Here is a 7,491-nt window from a genome sequence, read left to right on the forward strand (position 1 = left end):
GAAGCTCCTGCTGCTGCTTGCACCCTGGAAGCACACGGGGGGGGGCGGGGCACGTGCCTCCAGATTTGTGCAGGGCAGGGTGGGTGGGCTGCAGCTGTGGGCTGGAGCTGGGCTGGCTGGGCTTTTCTTGGCAGGGGCTGGGCTCAGTGTGGTGGTGGTGGCACTGTGAGGGGGACTATGGAGGGGGCTGCAGCCACCCCAAATTTCCTGTAGCTTCCCCATAGCCACCTCCCAGCTTTGCCACCACTTGCCCCAAGCCCAGTCCCGGCTCAGCTCCTCGCCTCCACCCATGCACCAGGAAGAGCTGGAGCTGTGCCAGATGGGCGGTGGCAGCACTGGAAGGGAAGGACTATGGGGAGGCTACAGTGAAGTTTGGGGTGGTTGCAGCCGCTGCCACCTGCCCCAAGCCCAATCCCCACCAAGAAGAGCCTGGTGCAGCCCTGGCTTCAGCTTGTAGCTGCAGCCTGCCTGCTTGCTGGCCTTGCCCTGCCCCACATAGATTTGGGCACACATGCCCCCCTGTGCCCTCCCAGGGTGCAAGCAGCAGTGGGACCCCCCCCATGATCCATGGCTCCATCCTGTGCCCTGCCCCACCCTGGCTGGGCAGTGCCTGCCCCTGCTCTCTCCCTCCCTCCCTCACCACAGGGGGTGTTGATCTATCCCCCTCATGCTCCTTCTTTCCCTTCCCCTTCCACCACAATGGACTTACCAGCTGCACACAGCAGTATCGGAAATTGGATCGGTATCAGCTGGTATACCTCCTTAAAAATCAGCTATTGGTATCGGCCCTCCAAATCTCTATTGGTGCACCCCTAATATCTACCCTTCCTGCTTGCTCTTTCTATTTATTACTATCAGATGCTCCACCCTTTCTGCTCTTGCCATTCCTCCCTCCACCCCCCACTTTTTCCCTCCCCTCCCCTCCCCAGTCAGGCCCAGGTGAGATGCATCTGATAAATCACTGAAGAGCCCACCCTTTGTTACTTAAAGATGCCATTGACCCTCTCACAGTTCCTAGCAAAATGGCATAAGGAGAGTAATGCTACAAAGGCTAGGATAATGCCCAACTGTCTTGGTAGTCTGCGATGTATCTGGGATTGATCCTGATCTCAGTCACAAACATACTTCTGTTATCTTGTGCAGCATCAACTGAGATGCATTTGAAAGACAGACTGGATGATTTTGAGTTGCAATTATCTGTCTGCCCACATGAACTCTAAGAATTTCCTGGATCTGCAATACCTAAGTTGGAAATCTCATGCATACAAGCATTTTGGGGAGATTTCCTCTACTTCCTAGAGGTGGTGGGGCTGGACCCAAGAGTTCACAGATGCAGAACCCGAAGCAGCAATGGAGACATACATATTTGTCGTGGTATCCCAAAAACATATTTTCATTTTAGTTTTTTTTCAAAATTAGCTCAACCTGAAGATCAAATTGAAATTAAAAAGAAGAGAGAAAAAGGGTGGGCACATGGCAGAAGCAATTCTTGTAAGACCACTTGGCAGCAATGGATAGGAGGGAAATTTATCAAACTCTCTCTAGTGGGTCCAGTGGATTATCAAACTCTCTCTAGTGGGTCTCTTGGATGATGTTAAGCTTCCTCAACTGACCAATTTATTGCAGTGGAGCAGGCCCATCTCTTTGCTTGCCAGGTCTTCTTTTCTTCTTCGTCTTGGTGGTTCTTTCCAGACAAAGATATTAGGAAGGTGACTGCCCACGCCAGTTGCAGGCCTGCTGTTGACTAATCAGTCCAATTGCAGAGAAGTAAATCTTGCTGCAACAGTTACATGTGTATGACTGATTGCTGTTAGATGAGGGGGTATCTTTCCTCCTTCTCCTCTTCTCCTTGATGCTGGCTCTGTGCTGACATTCGAAGACGGCTGTTGCCATTTTGATTTGGAGCTGCCAGGCATTGTGATCTGCAGCCTGTTTCCCACAGTTTGTGATCACTGATGCAGGCAGAAAAGGACTGCTTCAGGGTGTCCTTGAAATGCTTGCATGGGGCCCCTCTGTCATGTTTCCCAGTCATCAGTTCTCTGTACAGCATGGCCTTTGGTATGTTGTTGTTATCCATCCAGGTCACATGGCTGGCCCACCACAGCTGAGTCTGCAGAAGAATCTCCTTGATGCTGGTGGTACTGGCTCTTTGTAACACCTCCATGTTGGTGACATAATCCTGACCGTGGATCTTGAGAATGGTGCAGAGGCAGCACTGATGAAAGTGCTTGAGGAGGTGTACACGGTGGTGATATAAGTCCCATGATAGCACTGTACAGTAGGGTGGAGATAACAACAGCTCTATACACCTTAACTATGGTCTGTGCACGTAGACTGTGACTGCTCCAGATCTGCTTGAAGAGCCTGCCAAAGGCGCTACTGGCTTTTAAAGTCTGTTGTCTACCTCCTTGTCAACTGTGGCATCATATGAGATGACACTCCTTGGGTAGGTGAACTGCTTGACAGCATTTAGCTCAGTTCCTTCAATAGTCATCTTCAGTGGTACATAAGCTTGGTATGGAGCTGGCTGATGAAGAACTTTGGTCTTCCTCAGGCTGATGGTGAGTCCAAAGAGTCGTGCTGCAGTAGCAAAGCAAGTGGTTATATGCTGCAGATTGTGTCGGGTGTGGGCCACCAGGGCACAATTATCTGCAAACAGAAGTTCATGAGTGAGCTGTTGTGAGGTCTTTGTGTAGGCCTGTAGTCGTCTGAGGTTGAAGAGATTTCCATCTGCCCAGAAGTGGATGTAGACACTTTTCTCACCTTCCCCAAGATTGTCCGATACTTGCTGCAGCAACATGGTAAAGAAAATGGTGAACAGGGGAGGGGCGAGTACACAGCCTTGCTTAACTCCACTGGAGATCAGGAAAGGACCCGAGAGGCTGTTGTTGTACTTGACTTGTCCACAATGACTGTCATGGAGTTGCCTGAGCAGGGTGAGGAACTTAGGTGGGCATCCAAGCTTCGCGAGAATCTTCCAGAGGCCATCTTGGCTTACTGTGTCAAATGCAGTCCCTTGTTTTGCTCCTGGCACTTTTCCTGTATTTGTCTGAGTACAAATACCATATCTGTCATGCTTCTGCTAGCTCTGAAGCCACATTGGCTCTCTCTCTTCTGCTATGACAGGCACCAGCCGGTTGAGGAGGATTCTAGCTAGAATCTTCCCAGCGATGGACACAAGGGTAATCCCTTGATAGTTGGAACAGTATAACTTGTTGCCCTTATTCTTATATAGGATGATTACAGCATCATGCAGATCCTGTGGCTCCCAGCAGGCTACGAAGAGTTCATGGAGCTTGGAGTGTAGAGCAGGGCCACTGTATTTCAGGGCTTTGGGTGGAATTCCATCAGTTCCAGGGGCGTTGTTGCTTTTTATCTGGTTCATAGAATTATAGAATCATAGAAGTCGGGTCGGAAGGGACCTGGCAGATCTTCAAGTCCGACCCCCCACCTGGGCGGGAGAAAAGACTGGACTCAAATGAGTCGAGCCAGGTAGTCATCAAGCCTCTTCTTAAAGATCCCCAGGGTAGGAGCCAGCACCACTTCCCTAGGAAGTTGGTTCCAGCTCCTAGCCGCCCTAACTGTGAAGTAGTTCTTGCGGATGTCTAATCTAAATCTACTCTCTAATAATTTGTGTCCATTGTTCCTTGTCATGCCAGGTGGTTGCTAGAGGTGAAGGTTTCTTCCAGTGTAGGGCACTCATTTAGTTTCTCCTTTACAGACAGTTGCTTAAGTCAGTTGATGACAGACTCATGTACTGCGTGTTCAGTGCTAAAGAGAGTTTGAAAGTACTCAGACCATCAGTCCATGACAGAGTCTTTGTCAATGTATAAAGTCCAGCCATCAGAGCTCCTCACTGGGCTCTGGATCAGGAAGGTGAGGGCATAGGCAGTTTTAAGTGCTTTGTAGAAGCTTCTGGTGTCTCCACTGTCAGCATACAATTGCGTTCTTTCTGCAAGAGTATTTCACCATACATTTTTCACGTCACGCAATTTCCGTTGAAGGGTGTTACATGCCTGGTGGTAAGTCACCTTTCTCTCTTGGTTAGTAGTTGGCTGTGCTAGAAGGGCTTGATGAGTAGTCCTTTTTTTTGTGAGCAGGGCTTGGATGTCTTTGTCATTTTCATGACACCAGTGCTGGTTTCTCTTGGTACTGAGCCCAGTCTCCTTGGTGGTCTCCAAGACTACTGACTTGATGTGTTCCTAGAGTCCACTGGGTAGGGGTCTGCAGTGTGGATTGCACTGTCAAGCTTCTACTGAAGTGTTTTTTGAAATTGTTGTTGGCAGGATTGGTTTTACAGCTTGGAAACGTCAAATTTGGGGAGGGGAGGGTTGCCACTGTGCTTGGGCTGAGGCTTGAAGTGGAAGGACAACTTTGAGCGATTCAGTCAGTGATCAGTATGGCAGTCAGCACTGGGCATAACTTTGGTGTGCAGGACATCCCCAAGATCACACTGATATACCAAGATGCAAGCTATCAGGTGCCAATGTCTGGAGCAGGGATGCATCCAAGTGATCTTGTAGAGGTTTCTCTGCTGAAACTGGGTGTTGGTTATTGCCATTTGTGTTTCTGCACAGAGTTCCAGAAGCAAATGTCCATTGTCATTACAATTTCCCAATCCATATCTTCCAAGCACACCTTTCCATGCTAGATAGTCACCACCAACTCTTGCATTAAAATCGCCCATGATGTTGATCGTATCTTTGGGTGGTGTTTTCTGGATGAGATTGCGGAGGTCAGTATAGAACTTAAGTATGTCAACTGGGGAGCACTGGGTTGAAGTATACACACTAATCATGGTGGCATGCTGTTGGACATGCAAAGGAAGGCGTAGGGACATGATAAGATTGGAAAGGCTGATTGGTAAGCTTTGTACCCTGGAAGCAATGGAGTTCTTTATCATGAAGCCAACACCTGAGAGGCACCTCTCTACCTGCAAATTACCTGAGCAGTAGAGGGTGTAACCAGTACTGTCTTCTATTAGGCTTCCTGGTTCTGGGAGGTGCACCCCACTCAGGGCTGCTATGTTGATAAATAGCCTAGCTGGCTCATGGGCAACCAAGGCTGAGCACTTCTGAGGGTGGCTACTATCTTCAGAGTCCAGAATTGTATGGATATTCCAACATCCAAGGTGCTGAGGTTTTCTTTTTTCTCCACCTTTTGAGATGGGGGTTAGAGTTTTCCATTTCCTTTTTGTTGTAGTTCAGCTTCTTTGAAGATGTCTGCCGACTGCGGTGAGCCATCTGGGTGGTAGGGAGATTAGCGTTTCTTTAGGCCACCTTTTCTAGGCCCTCCTATTTCGGAGCAAGCAGTGCTATCATTCAAAAGGCTGCTTGGATGCTCAGGGTGCTGCCTGGTGATGACATCATTTCTGGGTCATCATCTGAATGACCCGTACTCCTAAGCTGCCTGCATGTAGGATTGGGACTGCAGCTTCCAGTGTCATCTTACACCTGCTGTTTTTGCCCCACTCCTGGTGCTGTAGGACTTGAGAGACTTGTTACCTTCCTGCCGGCGCGTGAAACTTTAATGTGGAGTACAGTTTGCACTGACTGTCCCCACTCTTTAGGCCAGAAACTCATGTGCTGTGGCTTAGTGAGCTAGGACAGCAGCAGAGAGGTCTCCAGGTTATAGATTTAGTTTTGCAGTATCCTTTACTTAGGTGGATTGCTGAACCAGGGCTAAAGTGTTCCACCTACCCTAGTTATTTGGGTTGGGTCACTATTTGTCTGGAACCTCACCTTTGACCTTATTGCCATGAAAGACCCTACCTGGAAAAATTTCCAGATGGCACTGCTCTCAGGATCATTGGGACACACAAGCCTCTCCACCATGACAAGGCTGCGATCCAGAGACAGGCTTGTCAGGTAGTTGCTAAGTAAATGCTCTTCTCTCCCACACAGAAGTAGGTTTCCCCATATTTACACCAACCTTAGGCTACTGTGATAAAATGATAGCTCTGAGTGGGAAAGGAATGTATGTTCATCCAGAAACACCACTTGCTGCAGACAGCTCTTGTGTAATTCCTTCTGAAATCCTACACAGCACAAGTGAAGTTCTAAGCAATGCAAATTACTACATTAATTCCTATTCATCCCAGAACCACACCCTGACTTCATTTATCCTCCTCAGTATAAGCGATTAAAGCTAGATTATGATTTGACAGTTTGTGAATTAAAATACTCTGAAACTTTGTTGGTATGTATTTCAGGAGCCAGTGGGGCACATTATAAAGGAGGGATCGGCTAGTGTTACAGCCAATTCAGTCTGATTTGGGAGCCCTAGGTTCTAGTCCAGACTCTGCTACAGACTTCCTCTGTTTCCTTGGGCAAGTCACCTCATTTCTCTGTATCGCTATCCCCACCCTGTTGGAATACCCAGTTTAATGCTTTTGGGGTTTCTCTGTATTGTAGAAGTAATACAAGTAGCAGGATGCCTTGAGAATGCAATTGGTATTTTTATCTCATATCAAATCTTAATCAATAAATCAATCAGTTAAATGAGAACAGAAATGACCTTAGAGGTGGGAATAAAGTCAGGTCCATGCATCCTTGGATACTAGTTCAATACAATAATGATGGCTACCAGTGAAGGGGTAACGTAAGAGATTCCCTCACCAGGAAACCGGAGATAGCTTGTGGGGCAGTGAGTAGGATTTTTGATCTGTGTGCTACACTTGAGAAAAACAGAACTTGGAGAATATCGGGATGGCTAAGTAACTTTAGGAACTTTTTTTCCCTGGGTTGGATCATACTCTCTCCTATTGGGGTAACGTTGTCTATGAAATCAGGTTCTCCTTTCAACAAGTCTCAAGTCCAAGGTGGACCAGTACATCCAACTTGCCAGTGCCAATTCTCCCTGATGCCTGGCTTCAGGGCTGAATACAGCCAAAGTTGCCTGGTCACAACATGGAAAAGCTGCCTGCCTGACAAAGTCCCTCAGTTGGATCCAGCCTGCAGGCCATACTCCTGGCTTATACCAAAGTATTTCAGGTCTTTTCACTATTCGAAGGTGAATTACATGAAATATCTCCTATCATGGGTGACTTTTATGTATCTATATATCTATATCTATATCTATATATCTATATCTATATAGATATAGATATATATATAAAACCTTATGAAGGATGGAGTAAAGTTTAAATGCAATAATAACAGGTCAAGAGCTCTTTGATGCACTAGCTCTAATGATTTCTTCCCTGTATATAATCTAAGGCACTGTTTTTCTCTCTTATTATTGCAAAGGTTTCATTACAAGAGAAAGCTGATGACTCATAAGTCATTACCGCTAATGTATAGTTGAAGTATGGTGCTGACATGTGAAGCATCTTCCTTGTGTACTGGGATTTCTGGAGGGAAATTGCCTTTGGGAAATTATTCTTGGCAGAAATAGCAAGACTAGCTAGGCCCATGAGGATAAACACCCTCCTAGTGACACCCAGTGTGCAAGGTATAAATAGAGAACTGTGGGGATGGGAAATCTGCAGTC

Source organism: Gavialis gangeticus, unplaced genomic scaffold, assembly GCF_001723915.1.
Source record: "Gavialis gangeticus isolate Ggan-Ray unplaced genomic scaffold, GavGan_comp1, whole genome shotgun sequence".
NCBI classification, from domain to species: Eukaryota; Metazoa; Chordata; order Crocodylia; family Gavialidae; genus Gavialis; species Gavialis gangeticus.